Genomic DNA, 16,368 nt, shown 5'->3' on the forward strand with positions numbered 1-16,368 from the left:
TCCTGCTGAATCTCAAAAGCTCTTATTCTCTGCAATTTTCAGCCAGTGCCCTTCTGGTTTCTGAATTGATAGGAGCTCTTTTTATTCTTCCAATAACAGCTTCATTTCCAAAGTTTTCATATGGTAAATTTGCTCTGAAGGTCCAAGAACCCATCCAACTGTAGTTACTCCTTTGTAGCTCTGATATGCAAAGCTTGTCTTGCCACTAGTTATAACCAATTTTAGTGTGCTGGAATGCATAACCTGATTTAAGAACCAGAGTTGGTGTTCTGCTGTTTAAAGGAATCTCTCTAGTATGAATATGGAGGTAATGTGTTTTCATCTCATTCTGGTAGTGTTTCGTAAGTTTGTGATCTGCCGCAGACATATCTAATTTTAAGTCTAATTCAACATGTACCTTTTAAGATCTTTTATAACAAGCTGCCTGATTTAGTCTGAGTAGTAAACCGTAAAACACTTCTTCTCCGACCCCTCCCAGTGCTAATTATGTCTCCTCCTAGAAAGATCTCTTTCAGTCTGAGTCCTACAGAGGAAGCAATTGGCCGCTTTGTTGTTCTGTTATTATCCTCTAACTGCTTGTACTGCTGAATCATCCTGTCTCATCTACTAGTGTCTTTTCTTGTGGTCAGGTGTTCCAGTGACCTTGGCACCTACAAGAATTTTGCTTTGGATTGCTGATGGAAATGCAAAGTTAAATAGAAGTTAAAGCTTCTTCGGTACAAAGATGTGATCTACATTCTAGGCAAAGAAAAGGATTTGAAGCCTAGGAAGCTGTAACAATACCTTGCTTATGCCTGGCATTTAACTCAGTTCTTCTTACCTTTGGCATCCCATGTCCTGTTCCCCTGGGGACAAAATTACAATCTGCTAGCTGCAGGCTGACTCTGTTAGATTACTGCAGCTGACAGCTGCAGAACTCAGGACTGGCCATTGAGCCAGCAGCAATGAGTTTGCAAACATAATTATGCTCTGCATGTCTTAATTTTAACTTAAAAAAAATAAAAATAAAAATCATGGGCTGATAATACTTTTGGCATCGGTGATGGCTGACTTTATCTGATGTAATAGAAGTGGATATACCTGCATGTGTATGCACTTTTTTTCCACCCCATGGTATTGATTTCATCTTTTTTTGTTGTTTTCTTTCTTTCCTTCTTTTTTCTTCCCCAGAGCCTGAGTTCTTGCACTGTCATCCCTTTATTTTCAGGTATAGGAAAGAATGACACATGTGGAGGTTGTGGGGAAATAGAAGAGAAGGATAGGCAAACTGGAAAGCAAACAATGGAGATGACATTAGGAGTGAGCACATGCCAATGTATGTCACTGTCTTAGCATAACAAAGGAAATCTGAAAAGTCTGTGCCATATGTTACTTTGTATGAGTAGAAATAAAAGCACGAGTATTTCTACTTTATGAAAGAAGCTGACTGGTTCAACAACTAAGAAGTTTTGAATTGAAGATAATCTCCTTATGTACTTTTACTGGCTAAAGTAAGTTTACTACTACTGTACTACTTGTACTTCTGTAAAATGCTATATCACAATTTCATTATATCACTAGTTTTTTAAAAAAATAATATACAGTGGTTGTTTTTTTTTCTTTTTCTTTTTTTCCTTTTCTTTGCTTTATTACAATTAATAGTAGTTTGAAATTTGACAAAAATGTGTGGTTTGGGTTCATCTAAAGGTGGGCACTGCTAAGTCATGTCTGAACCAATGATTGATCACCTGGGGAAAGGACACAACCAGCCCTGAGAACACAGGTGAAAGTGATTCAGGTTCCACCCCTCCCTAAGCCTCATTTAAGGGCTGGCTGCCCCAAGGGAAAGCCTCTACTCTGAGATTTGTACTTGTAGAGTATTTCCTGAGCCCTTATGCTTGCAATGGGTAAGCAAATCCTTCTTTTCTTAACTGGATTATGACTATTACTCACTTTTTGGGTAATTTAGAATTAGTGTTCTGCTGTTACATTTCCCTACAGTTTTCATCTGTCAGTATGGAAGTAATCATTATTTTGAAATCTGTTAGTATGTTATGTTGAAATTACTCTGCTGTTTGGGATCTCCCAGAGTAGTGATTGCTGATATTCTGTCTGTGCTTGGACTTTTCCCCCCTCACCATGTGCGTGCACGCTTTTACTTTTAAATAAGATGAAACTATTGGAATGGTGCTATCTTTTTAAAATCCTTTCTTCCAGTTCTGGCTGAAAGGTATCTGGTATGCAAAGACCTTAGAGAAACCAAACTCAGCAAGTTATTTGATTCGTACATCTTGTGGATTTGCTTTGATGTCTTTGAATGTTCTTGCTGAACTTTTTCTAAGGCTTGTGAGCTTCACCTATCCAGTGTGACAGGGGAAATGGATTCATTTTCTGCTACCTGGAACACATACAGTGTAGTTACGAACACCTATATGAAGAGTAGTAACAGCAGTAGAACGTGCCCTGCAACTGCTTTTTGCTTACTGGCTTCATTCCATTAAACATCTGAAATAATGGTAGTATTGAGACTCCATGTCCATGGAGTAAGTACTCAAGGGGTTGAGGATGAGTTTCTGGAACTGGAGAATATCTGCTGCTTTACTGAGGAAGGAAAAGCTGACTTTGATACAACTTAGCACAGCTTAGAAACCAACACCTGAAAACCTTGCAATTAATATGGTTCTTATCTGCTTAATTTTCCTTTTAATAAGTATGCGTCAAATCTGTTTCCTCTCCTTTTGGTGTTTTTGACTTTGTAGTTTTCCTACTTTCCTTTTGAAAAGATTGCTTTTGAAAAAAAAACTAGTTTAAAACAGAAAAGCCCATTCAGTAGTGCCAAAATATGCATAAATTCTATTTTAAGTCAAGACTTATTCACATATTCATTATCCTATCTTTACTGCCTTTTCCTATCATTGCTGTATTTTGACCTAATATGACAAATGAATCTGTCTCTCTTGATTTGATAGCTTTGTAGATATTAAATAAGGAAAAAGTCTGCTGAAATACTTGTGGGGTTTTTTTTGTTTTTTTGTTTTTTTTTTTTTTAATCCTTGGTCAATCTGGATGTACTCTTCAAAGTTTTGTTCATTCTTTTAAATGACTCGTAGTGAACAGTAATGACAGACATCTTAGAGCAAGATAATCAGTACTATTAAACTCTCGGTAGTATCTCATATTTCTCTTTTTGTTGTAAACATAATCAGATGAGAATAGATAAAAGCTCATCTGGGGCACTGCAGCCTATTCCAGGGAATAGATTTAACAACATGCTTCAAACCTGTAGATTTTCTTGGGCAACTCTAATGAAAAAATATCAAGTATCCTGTTTTTAAAAGTGATGTCCGCAGTAGGCGTTGAGATTCTGTAAATGAAAATAAACCACAGGTAGTGCTGACTTTTCAATTATGAAGCCATAAGATCCTTTTGTCTCCTGTGAAGCTTGACTAGCTTTCTGTTGCTAAAAATACAGTGGGTTGTCTCCTTTAAAGTAGATCTGTTTTTGTTTTGGAATTAGAGGAAATATTCAATAAATTTATAACTTGACAGGCTGATCGTTGATATTTAAAATAAGACAGCAAGTCCTGTAGTAAAGGAATCTTTAGGGATAATGCTTTTCTAGTACACAAATGACTTGCTACTTTTATATCAATGCTCCGTTTTTTTTTCTTTTTTTTGCTATTGGAGGAAACACTTCAGTGCTCTAACTTTTCTTTTTAATAAGCAAAGGTCTAGGGGGCACAACATAACTTGAAGCTGAAAGAGTACGATCTATTTTCTTTCTTAAAGTGCAAGGACAGGAAAGTGTGTAAACAGGCTGTAATTTTCCTTGAGAAGCAGGTTAAAAAGGTTACAAAATATTCTTTTACTGTCACTCACAAAAGCTGTTCTGTGAGAAATGCAGAAAATCATGGTTTAATTTGGTAGACAGCATTATCAGTTTTCCTAGATATTATGTGGTTTTTTTTTCTGTATTATATTTAGTGTGCTTTGTACATAGCTGGCTTCATCTTTATTATAAATTAAAGAAAAAAAAAAAAAAGAATAAGAATTTGCTCTGTAATGCTAATAGCCTGTTCACTTGTGAGTGAAGATCAAGTACAACAAACAATAGATCTTATACACTCTTGGAACTAAAAGCAACTCCATAGGCATGTTTTCTGTTCAGTTAAGCAGCATTTGTGCTTGAATTGTACTTTAATGTAAAGAAGGCAGCAGTAGCCAATGATTGTAGAACATTATTTCAGATGTCCTGCAACTGTCGATATTGATAACTTGAAATTTCTGCTATATCTACAATGTTAAATTATTAACATAGTCTGCTTAATTCTCCTATTTATAGTTTGCAATCCATATGGTATGATATGTAATAACAGGCTTGCATCTCCTCACAGAAAAACTGTGATTTGAAGTTCTACATAATTCAAGTTATTAGTTAATGTACGGGAACTACATTTGTATATCGAAGTTAGAGTTGCTCCATCTAAGTAGGAAAAAATCCATCAAATCAGACAAGATTAGATATAAGGACATAATAGCTGAAGGTGCACATTTTAAATGGCCAGTTGAAAGACACAAATGTGTTAGTATTTAATGTTAACTTCCTGGAAGTGATGATGGTGGAAACAACTTGCAGATTGTCTTGAGATGGAAGAAAATAAATACTGAACAATGCAGCTGAACAGAAGTAGTTTTTAAGTATATTGGTAAGCTATACATAATCCTCAAATTAATGTTCTATCAATGAAGCCTGAAGTTCAGGTATTAGTGTATTAGTAGCACCTGAAATCTTAGAGTAGAGAAAAAAGTTTTACATTCTGAAAACAGCACTATATCCAAGTGCAGTGTTATTTAAAAGGTGGTTTAGATCTATGTATGTGGGAAAGAGACTAAGAGGAATGCCAAATAATCTGTTGCTAATGCATATATATTCTGTTCTTTGGTTCCATATGTTAGTAGTGAGCATTTTGCACTTCTTTTTGAAGCAAGAAAAAGATAGAAAATCTGCCAGGCAACTTTTTAAAAATCCCTGACTTGTTGAAAGTATTTTCTTGTGTTACAGTATTTCAATTAGTCATGTAGGTCTTTTAATGACTTTCTGTTGTATGATGAAGTATACCTTTGTAAGGAGCAATCACCTACTCATCTATGACTTCTTGAAGCTTATACATCTTCAGGTCCTTGTTCAGATGTTGAACATCCTAGATTTATAGAATGTAACTCTTGTTTCAAAAGCACCTTTATGAAATAGTGCCTTGTGACACGTCAAATCAGCCTCTGTAGTGATTTTAGTCATCTGTCAGGTTATTTTTGTTTATGTCACATCTGAAGAGTGACTGAGAGCCATTAAAGAGTCAGACGAACAATGCAGGAAGTGGCTATGATGGGTTTAGCACTCTGTATTGTCCTCAACAGTCTAGAGACCTTCAGAGGAATGGCAAGAAGACAGAAAACAAAGTTGTAGAAGAAGGTAGTCATTGTATTCATTCTTCATCTAGACTATTTTTATTTGTCTGAAAATCTAACAATGCTTTTTGGCCCCTTCTACTCTAGATTTCAGTAGTAATTCATTGAATCAGGTTTAAGAAAGCTCATAACTTCTACTAGCTGAGTTAAAAGGTGAAAGATATTTCTTACTACGTGAGAGTGTTTTCCTGCTTAGTTTAAGATTGGAAAGTTGCTTTTAAATTCCTGCAACTTGGATATCCTAGACTTCTTTTTAGATTATCTCCAAACAGTATAAGGCCAAGATTATTAAAGTGATGTATTTGGCCCATTACTTGTACCAAAATAATGAAACTTGGGGAGTTGGATGTTTGCCTTGCTATTTTCCAATAGCAGTTTCTATTTCCTCTTATCCTGTCCTTTATTTATCTTAATCTCTGTGGAGATTATTCTGAGACAAAACAAAACAGAGTTTAGAATAGAGCTTGGTTTTTTACTTTCCAAAATGAGTATATTCTACAAATGAATGCACATAATAAGCTTTATCAAAATCCTCTAACCTTGAAATAAAAAATAAATACTGTATTGCTGCCCTCAGCATGGTTGACTCTACTGCGAACTTGAGTGTTATTTTTTCACATCTTGTAAAAATGTGAGAGTAACGGTGGGTATAGGTTTGTTTTTAGGGCAGTACTACCTGTATTTCTTGCATTACAAGGTTTTCATTTTCTTTGTTAACTGTATTTCTGATTTTGGGCAAATTACCTCCGTGTTGAAGTTGAGATGTTTGTAAAGATTTCTGTCTAAAATAAGGCCTTTAAACCTTTTTTTTCCTGGTCACTATATGGATGACTGCAATTGAAATGAATTGGACTGTATTTTTATTAAAGTTTTTCTTTCAAATATCTAGAGATTCAACATCTCCCAATTTCCTTTTGAGTGATTACTGAAAGTGTGTATTTTGATCTGGAATTAGTGGTTCTTAATTCAGGTGGCTCTTCAGTGGTACCAGCTGAGGGAAGCAATTCAGGATGATAATCAATTCTCCAGGATTCAGAAAGGGGCATCGTGCCATCATTTGGATGGAGAAACGTTTAGTTGCGTGATTGCTCTTTAACTATAAATATTTTTCAGGTGTGAAGGGCTGCAACTTCTGCTTCTGTCTGTGCTTTCACCTGCTTGCTTCTGGTTCTTGACTGTTATGTGCTAGCAATGGGACATGGCTTTTTGTTTAGTACCCACTGGTTTGTTGTTTTTTTTGTCTCTTGCATACTTACTGAAATCAAGTAATCTGACCATATTTTGAAACAAATGGAAAGTAATTTTATTTACAGCTTTCTGATAATCTTCATTAGGGGAATGTTAAAACATTAAAATCTACTGTCAAGCGTGTTTCAATACTAAGTTTGTAGTAGTTGCTGAGTTTTCTGGCTCCTGCTGCTTTGGTAGTTTTGTGTTTTCTCTGTGAGAATATCTAGAGAATAGGACTCCAGTAAAAGGCTTTCAACACTGAAGGGCTTGTGATGCAATCATTATTGGGGGGGCATTTTGTTATGCTTCTTTCCACGACAGGCATAGCCTGTAGTCACAAATGGCTCTTATGGATCTTCCTTTTTTTTTGTTTGTTTTAACTCTTAAGTTTTCATGTTTTTGATGAATGGATGCTGTTTTTGGATCATCTTAATATTTGCTGGCCATATTAAAAACATATACAAGGTCTCTTAAGTGGGAAGAGGATAAAACCCATAAATAAAGCAAGTGAGAAAACCCTACCAGCCTAAAAAACTATACTGGAATTCGGCATCTCAGACTGGTGTTTTAGATCCTCTATGGAACATTCAACTTTCCTAAAACCAAAGATATTAAAGAAGACAGGATGTGGAAACAACAACATCTTTTGGTTGATGGAGGAATCCATTTCTGATGAGGCACTAGATGCTTGCATCTGGCAGGGGAGAGCAGTTGGTACAGAGCTGTCAGGAGAGAAGAACTGGCATTGAGCAAAGGCACTACTTCCTCTTGCTGTGTTCAGGGAAACAAGACTTTATGCTGTCTCACTGAAGATGAACAGGATTGCATCAAGAAACATTTGGCTCTGACATCTGTTTCACTTAAAAACAATCATCTCCAGGATTCTGTAGTTGCTGTCTGGCCCAGGAAGTTGTTTCTGTTCTCTGGTGTTGTGATTGTGAGTTGCTTTTGAAGCCAAGCTTTGCAGCTGACCTCTCGAATTTGAAGTGCTGTCTTCTGTAGTGGAACACAGTACTCCCTCTACCAAGTAATACTAGCACATGTGGGCCCTGCTTTTTCTGTTTTGGGACTTCATTTTTCTAAACTTATAGTCCATTGTAAAGAAAATAGAGAATAAACCAACTCCCCTGCAATGAACATGGGCACTCACAGCTAGACTGGGTTGCTCAGAGGCTAATACCTTTATTCTGAGCCTGTTATAATTAAGGTGGCTGCACTAATTCTGTACAGGCCAGTGTAATGTGAAAATGACTTCTGTTTGAATTTGAATCTTATCTGACTTATTCCATTTAGTGGAAATGCTGACTAGAGCAGTCATCCTTCTGCTCTGACACCTACATCTGGTAGTGACCAGTGGTAGATATTTTGGGGAAGAAAAAAATATGTGACAAAATAAAAAAAACTATGGTAGGAATATTTAAAGTAACTTTCTCCTCTGGGGAATATATTCTAGAATACATGCTGATGTGGAAGGAATATAATGAAGACCCTAGGGCATTCAGTAGCCAAGGCCTGTTCTTGTCTTCTTGCCAAAGATCGATTTCTTTTAAGTTTTGGTTTTTAAGTTTTACTAGATTATGAAAAACACGCTAATTGGTAAGATCACAAAGAAAACTGAAGTAAAAATTCCAGAGCCAAATCTGTAGCACTTTTTCAGAGGTGGATACTGGTAACATACAGATTTGACTCACTATAAATGAAGCTACTATTTTTGTTGCTACTTGCTCTACAAACAGTTAATGAACTGGCTGAAATTTCTTTGTGTAAGAGTCAAGTCTGAATAAATGTATTTTTCTGGGCTATGTGGTTGCAGGATATGTGGAGTGAGCATACGTGTAGATGTTGGCTAGTACAGCGTATAGTTATTGCTATTCAAATATAATTTGCACATATATGGTATTAATGAAGGAGGCTTGTGTTGTTTTGGAAAAAGATACTGAATTTACAGCCTTTTTTTTTTTTTTTTTTCTTGTGTAACACTTAAGAATTACTACCCTGGGTGAGAGATGCTGGCTGCTGTTTTGTATGTGGAAAGCAATTGTAGTCAGTTCTCACCAAGTACAGCATCTGAGCAGACAGATGCTTTTGAAAATCCTAGTAGATGTCCATCTCTATTTATAGGTGCTTGAACAACATTTCAGAATCTAGTCTGAAATTCAAAAAACAAAACAAAACCAAAACAAAAGCCAACTCTAAAAACATAAAAGCAATGCTTTAATCCTGATTTGAAAATGGTGATTTGGCAGATACCCTGTCTTTTGCCTCCTTTGATTTTAAGATGGAAAGGAGGTCTTGGGAACAGAGTGGAAAATTTTTAGGCCTCAGCAAGTGGTAACTCTGACCTCTACAATGAAATTGATTGATGTTCTGGGTAACAGTGTCCAGAACTCTCTGCCAAGCAAACCTTGGCCATTGTTCCACAGGGAAGAAGGGGATGAAAAAAGACTTGGGGGTTGAGGCTGAATAAGCAAGCTTGAAAATTATTATTATTTTTTAAATATTCTGCTGAAGGAATAACAAAATACAGAGGTAAATTAGGCATCTTTTTTTGGGGGGTGATGCTTTCAGGTGAGTTGCTGTTAAGTACCTGTTGATAGGTTGCCAGCCCTGTACTGTTCACTAGATAAGTCATCTGGATTTTATCCCGCCATTTTTGTTTGCCATTCAGACCCTCTACCATTACTTGGTCTGCTTGTTCTTAGTGAAAAAAAGTGGTTTACACAAGATGAACTAAAACTCAATGATCATTTTGCTCTTATTGGTTATGTGTGAAGGTTAACAGTGGCTTGATGGTGAAACGAAGTTTTGATAGAAATGAGAGAAAAAGACTAAATTTACTGTGAAAGTCATAAAAATTAACTAGCCTTGAAATACTAGTGGTGTAATCAATATCTGCTTTGCAAGATGATCTACAACAGGGAATACTTGTATCTAATTTTTATGTAGCAACAGGCAATAACTGTGTATGGGTTCATACAACACTTCTTGTAGTCTGAATAACTTCTATTTCCACCAAGTCTCCTGGAAAAAAGCATTTAGGTTTCTTGCCTTCCTCAGAAGGAAGAACTTAGTTATTTGGTTCCATGGAGAAGGCACAAGAGGTGAACTTAGAGGTTGCAATTGTATTTTAGTTCTATGAAAATGTATGAGGCTGGGGAGAGGAAGTCACTTGGTCCTTTAATGTGCTCAATATAGCATACCTTCCTGTACAAAAGCTTACCTCACCTAGTATGAGACTAAACTTTCATCTTGCTTTACTAGTGTTAAAGTGAAGAGACTGTTGAGGCAGCATTCATAAAAGTGGATTATGAGATACAGTAGACAAAAGACCTTTAAGTATCCTTTGGTCAGCATCTTCTAATAGTGCAGAGGACATGGTTTACAGTACTGTTCTGTGTATTTTATTAAGGCTTCTGTCATTATACTGCTTAGTAAATCTAACTTAGAGTTTACAAAATAGGTTTTGGAATGATCACTATATGTAAAATATATGGTGAAGAACCCCTCAAAACCAAACCTAAACACCAAAACAAGTTATTTTTGAGTCTTTTGTGTTGTTCCTGCCTTTGACTTCCTTGTTATATGGGAAGAATGTGATGAACAAAAGACATGGAGATTTTGGAAAGGGTCCAGAGGAGGGCTACGAAGATGATCAGGGGGCTGGAGCACCTCCCCTATGAGGACAGGCTGAGGGAGTTGGGTTTGTTCAGCCTGGAGAAGAGAAGGTTGCGGGGTGATCTCATTGCAGCCTTTCAATACCTGAAGGGAACTTACTCCCAGGAGGGGAGTAAACTCTTTGAATGGGCTGATAATAGCAGGACTAGGGGAAATGGTTTTAAGTTAAAAGAAGGAAGATTTAGGTTGGATGTTATGGGGAAGTTCTTTACTAGGAGAGTGGTTAGGTCCTGGAACAGGCTGCCCAGGGAGGTTGTGGATGCCCTGTCCTTGGAGGTGTTCAAGACCAGGTTGGACAGGGCTCTGGGCAACCTGATCTAGTAAAGGTGTATGTTTGGTGGCCCTGCCAGGCAGGGGGGTTGGAACTACGTGATCCTCGAGGTCCCTTCCAACCCGGGTCATTCTGTGATTCTGTGAACAAGCTACACTTATTTCTGGCTGATCAGTAGAGGTTTTTGAATGGGATGACTTATGCCTTTGGCTAATTTTATTGAAGACAACCACCAGTCTATGATGACTCTTAATAGGATATTAAATATATGTAATGCCTCTTACATTTTAATATTATTTATTGGAAAGACTCCCCTCCTTGATGTTTAGAACTTCTGAAATAACTTCTACTTGATATTGACAGTTCTGGTTCTTTGCTCACTAGGAACTGCTCTGTGAAAGCACTGAACTATGAATCTCTTCCATTGCTAATCATAGCAATTTTCTTCCTTAAATGGAATCAGCATTTCTTAATCTCCTCAGAATAAAATGTATCAGAATAACTAGCATTTGCTTTTGCTGATACTGCAGGTTTTTGGGTTTTTTTTTGTTTGTTTGTTGTTTTCTTATCCTGACTATCTATTGATAGAGTTCTGGTACTCCTCTTAGCATCCTGGTTCACATATTTAGTGTTTAACTGGTAAATATTCTGCATTTTGTTTACTGTTATTGTAGAATAATTCCCTCCTGAAGGGACTTGGCTGTCAAAATGAGAAGGTACTGCAAATTTGCTAATAGTAAGTAATAGGCTTTTTTCAGTCGGAAGGTTTACTAGCCTGCTCCTTAGAGACTGACAGCTTCGATTCGCCTCCTGCAGGCATGTAACTATTACTAGTATCACTGTTTGCCACTTTACAATTTAATTAACATAAAGTTGCCAAGTTTTTGAAGTAGCCTAAGGCTTCAGCTAAGACGAAACATGTTAAATATGCTCTACTAATGCCACCTGCTGATGCTTAGAGTACATATCTGCTTACAGTTTCGTTTTATGTGAAGTCATATGCAATCCAGTATCCGTTCAGTGAATAACTTTTTGCATGCTATCCTGGTGTTATTCTAGTTCCATAGTAATGAATTAGTTCCATTTCTTATTCTAGCTTGCAGTAATTTAGTTTTAGCTAGAGTACAGCTCCTGAATTACAATTCTAGCTGTAAAAAAAGTGTTGTCCTTGTTCTTCCTCACTGTGTAGTAACTGCATGCATTGATAAACAGAAGAGTTAGTGATCTTATGAAACTCTTAGGAATTGTTCATTGTACCTTACTATCTGTGAAAGACTTTGTGTGTCTAGCATGAGAACTTGCTTGTAGCTCTTAGGCTTGTATGCAACGCTGCAATAAAAAAGTTTTTGTGACTCAACATTTTGCCTTCTCTCTCCATAGCAGAGAGCATGTGTCCAATGTATCCCTGATGATTAGTATCAAGTGTAGTATAAAGTTGTTACTTATTCTGGGGAGGAAAAAGCAATAGACTAAAACATGCTGTGCGTTAACTTTAATTACTGCAAGAGAATTCATTTCACATTAGCAAGAAATTTGTTAAAACCATTCTATGATTCTATTAATTTGGGACTGTTATGGGAAGGGAACGTATTGCTGGCACTTTCATAGTAATTAGTAGTTCAGGAAAGTATGCACTCTGTTGTACAGTAAACTGACATTTCTATTAATGTTGAGTGGTTATTTGAAGCTAACTTAGTTGCTTAATTTAAAAGATACTGAAATTCTCAAACTGGAGTAGCTGAAGATACAGGACAGTAGAAGAAACAGATGGGTACTTTTAACCTGAAAGTGGAGTTTCTACCCTTGCTAATGATAAGATCAAAGAAACTTGTAGCTGGAAGGGGGACCTCCTTATGATGCCACACTCAGAACCAACCCTGACAACTCTTGGCTTAGTGAGGAGCAAGGAAAGAAAAATTAAAAACAAATGAAAAGGGAAAGATGGCTGCTGTAGTAGTATTTATCTATTTTTAGTTTGTGTGTTGGGTAATGTGCATGTGTGGACCTGACAAGCATATGTTTGTGGTTTAGACATTCATGCCTACGGCTGCTCATGCTTCGGTTCACTCTGGCCTGGAACATGTGCTTGCCTTCTGTATCTGTCTCTTCTCCCCTTCCCTGTCCCCCAGTGTGACTGAGAGTCATTGTGCTGTGAAATGCTGCACTAGCAGTTAGATAATGTCGTTACAAGAAATGTGAGGTAAGGAACTTGCACTGACAAGCTGAGAGAGACTTTATGTGTTTAGAGACCTGCTGCACCCTCACAGGTACAGTGCAAAGACAGGCGGTTTTTAAACACCATCATAAGAGAAAATTGGTGCTGACTGATAGTCTCTGGCTCTAAAGAGTAGAATTAAGAAGTTCAGAACCAAAACTCTAGTCATACATGATTCTTGCTTTGCAGCCTAATGATGGCTTGGCTTTTTCCTCACCATTGTCTTGGTCTTATTTTTCATTTTTGTAACAGAACAACTACGGACTTAGTCCAACAAGTAGAACAGGGCTTTCGTGTGAGTTTCCCTGTATTTTTTCAAGAGAAGGAGAGAGACTCAGTGATGGGGGGTACAAGGAAGCCACATTTGGTCTGCATGCACTCCCTAGATAATGATGGTTGAATTCTGAATGCACTGTTAGAAGTTCAAGGTAGGGTAAAGATGTGTGTATCTAACTTGAAGGGTGCTCAGATGCATACAAAAACTTGAGCAAACTCCTAATCCAGAAAGACTAAGAGGCAGATTTTAGGTATGCTAACAAAACACCTCACCTTACTTTGCCTGTGAACTTTTGAACTGAGTAGGAAGAACAGGCTTTCAACTGATGTGTTTTCATTAAATTTTAAAATACATATCCAGGTTTGTAGTGTCAGCAAAGAAAATAATTTCTTCTAGCAGGATTCAGAGTCAGAGCCTTGAGATTTGAATAGGTAGATTGCTGCTCCTATTGCTGTGGTTGTATTTTTGTACGGCATTACACCTACTAGCTAGGTGCTGAGGACTGCTCCAGTAGAGACATATTTACCATGTGTAATCTTTGCAGTTCACATTGACTGTTGTCACATATCTTAGTAGAAAAGGTTTCTCTCTCCACAACAAAAAACTTGTGAGTTCACTACACAGCTTTTCTTAAACTCTTGCTGAGCCTTGGCAGCCTGGACCAATGCAGATTCTGCAGCTGTTTTTCCTTAATGACCTGGAAATGGCATTGTATGGGTGCAGACTTGGTGTTAACCCATGATTGATGTGTAATTTCACTAGGTAACTTCCAATGTGTGCGTATTAGTGCAGAACAGATATGTTTCACTGCACACAATAGGTTCATTCTTCACTAGGTAAGTATAATGCGAGTAATTGCAGTTCATTATGTAAATACCCCCATATGAGGTTTTTATGGAGTAGTAATGGATTTTGCAGAAAATTTTCTCCTCTAAAGGGTACGATTCCATTGATTTATTTATTTTTTTAATTATTATTATTTTTTAAACAATGCAACAGTGACCATAAAGAGGAAGGCTTCCTGCCACTTTCATTATAGCTTGGTCTGACTTGATTTGAACTGAGGAGAACTGTTCTGTCTGTTCAAACATCTAACCACCTACTATATGGGGATGGGGAAAAGGAAAATGAGGCAGTCCTTTCTTCATATGCTTCTCAATTTTTCAATAACCAGAACAGTGGTTTGATAGGGGCAAAAACCTAACAGAATTAGCTGACACTTTTAAATTTTGGAGATAATACTGATGAAGCAGTGATGATTGGTTTAAAGAGGACCAAATAAAGGTCTGTTTGGTGTTGTAAAGACTGCATGTTGTATTGTAGTATTTGTGGTTCCTTTTGTAATTTTAAGCATGTGGTTCTTAAAAGCAAAGAGAAAGGAGAGTTAAGAGAATGCAATAGAGGAAAAATTAAGGTCCAAAAGGTGCAACACCAAAAAGGGTATTCCTTTCAACCTAAAATATTATAAATGTATGTGCATTTGTTATACAGAATAATTTTACAATCATCTCACATTTTTGCATGTAACTGCAGCTTTCTGCCTAGGTTTTGTTTGCTGGCGTGAAAAAAGAGCCACAACAAAACCAGACAGATTAATTGAAGATAACAACAAAAGAGGCCAAACAGCCATTAAAAACTATTAACAAAAACCCACAACAAAAACCCCAAGACAAAAACAAACAGCGCTTGTGTAATATAGTAGCAAGTCCCTACTTCCTGGGTAATAAAAACTAAGTCAGTGAAAATTTAGTGTTGGGTGTATATTCTTCTGTTTTGTAAACAGAAAAGCGTCTTTGTCCTTACACTCTTTGGTAACAAAAAGGTGCACAAAGGATGCTGAAGTTGGTCAGCTCTGTGAAAGGGAAAGTTGTACATGTTTTGAAGACAGATCTTTTGTTGAGTCATAGAGAATCCCAGCCAGTACGGTCACGTATCTGGAGAACTCTAACATATCCCTGAAATACTGGCATATACAAAATGGAAGCCTTTGTGCGCTTTGCTATAGCTAAGTTACTTACATACTGAGCAAAATCTATAGTGAGAAAAATAGTTCTGACTTATAAAAAAAATTCAAGTCTATAATTGAATGAAGGGAGAAGCCAAATAGCACAGCTGCTTTATGTAATGGCTAGCCTGTCTTCAAACAACTCGGCTGTGAAATGATGCAAGCCTTGAGATTATTACTTGTCCCCACTGGCAATTTGTATTCTCGAAGTGTGTGTGCGAGTGCGTTTCTGTATTTCGGCCTTGGGTGGGGGAGGCAGGATGCTGGGTGGTACTTGCTGTGCCAGTTGTGGCAAATGAGGTTGGCTGGAATGTTTGAGCTTCTCTAAATAAACCCCCTAGTCACTTCATCTACTATTTTTTTATTTTTTTGAATTTTTTTAAATGTAGAACTCTGATTCTCTTGGTAATACAGTTAGGGCAAGATGCCCAGGAAGATAACATATGTTGTCTTCAACTACTGCAGTTCTATGGTCTTACATATTTCTTGAAGCAGCAACTGCTGTTCTAGGGAATGCTGCTTGAAGTGTCTGCTGCTGTGGAGCACTGCTTCTCTGTGATAACGGAAGTGTGTTACCAGACGTTACCTAGGACAGTATGAGAGTTGTTTAGCTTTGCTAAAGCATTGTATTGACTGTATGCATCAGTAGGCTTAAAGCCGAACACATGCTGCTTACATCCAGAATAACATCGTGCGTTGTCTCAGGGAGCTGATAGCAGCTTTTTGTTTACCTGATTTTTGGAGAACTTGTCTCTTTAGAACTTTGCAGTTTCTCAGCAGTGTGGTGGCTACTTTTCCTTGCTTAGGGTCAGTTTGCTTGGTTAACAATGGAGGTGAGAGAAGATCCACTAGCACAAGGTTGTAACAAATGCAATATCATAGGTTCTCTAGTTGTTCCTTTATTGATTTCAGTAGCTTGGACTAAAGTAAAGATTCAGAAAAACCATTTAGTCGCAGTGTTGTTTTCCCCCAGTATTTCTTGCAACTCAGTGTTTGTGTGTAATCATGTCTCCTTTGCTAAGAATTTTGATCACTTAACAGAATACGAGAGTTAGTAACGAAATCCATTGCCCACTCTCACTTGAATGGAGCATGATTTTGATAGAGGCAAGCTGTCTTAAGAGTGCAGTATTTGCATCAGGGCTGAGTAGCCTAAAAACTTCCTATCTGTAAGTAGGAGAATGACACAAATCTTGTAGGACACGGTATGCAGCTTTCAGATAAAATGCACCAGCAAAAATACAAACTTA

The sequence above is a fragment of the Coturnix japonica genome, chromosome 12 (genome assembly GCF_001577835.2).
Source record: "Coturnix japonica isolate 7356 chromosome 12, Coturnix japonica 2.1, whole genome shotgun sequence".
Lineage (NCBI taxonomy): Eukaryota > Metazoa > Chordata > Aves > Galliformes > Phasianidae > Coturnix > Coturnix japonica.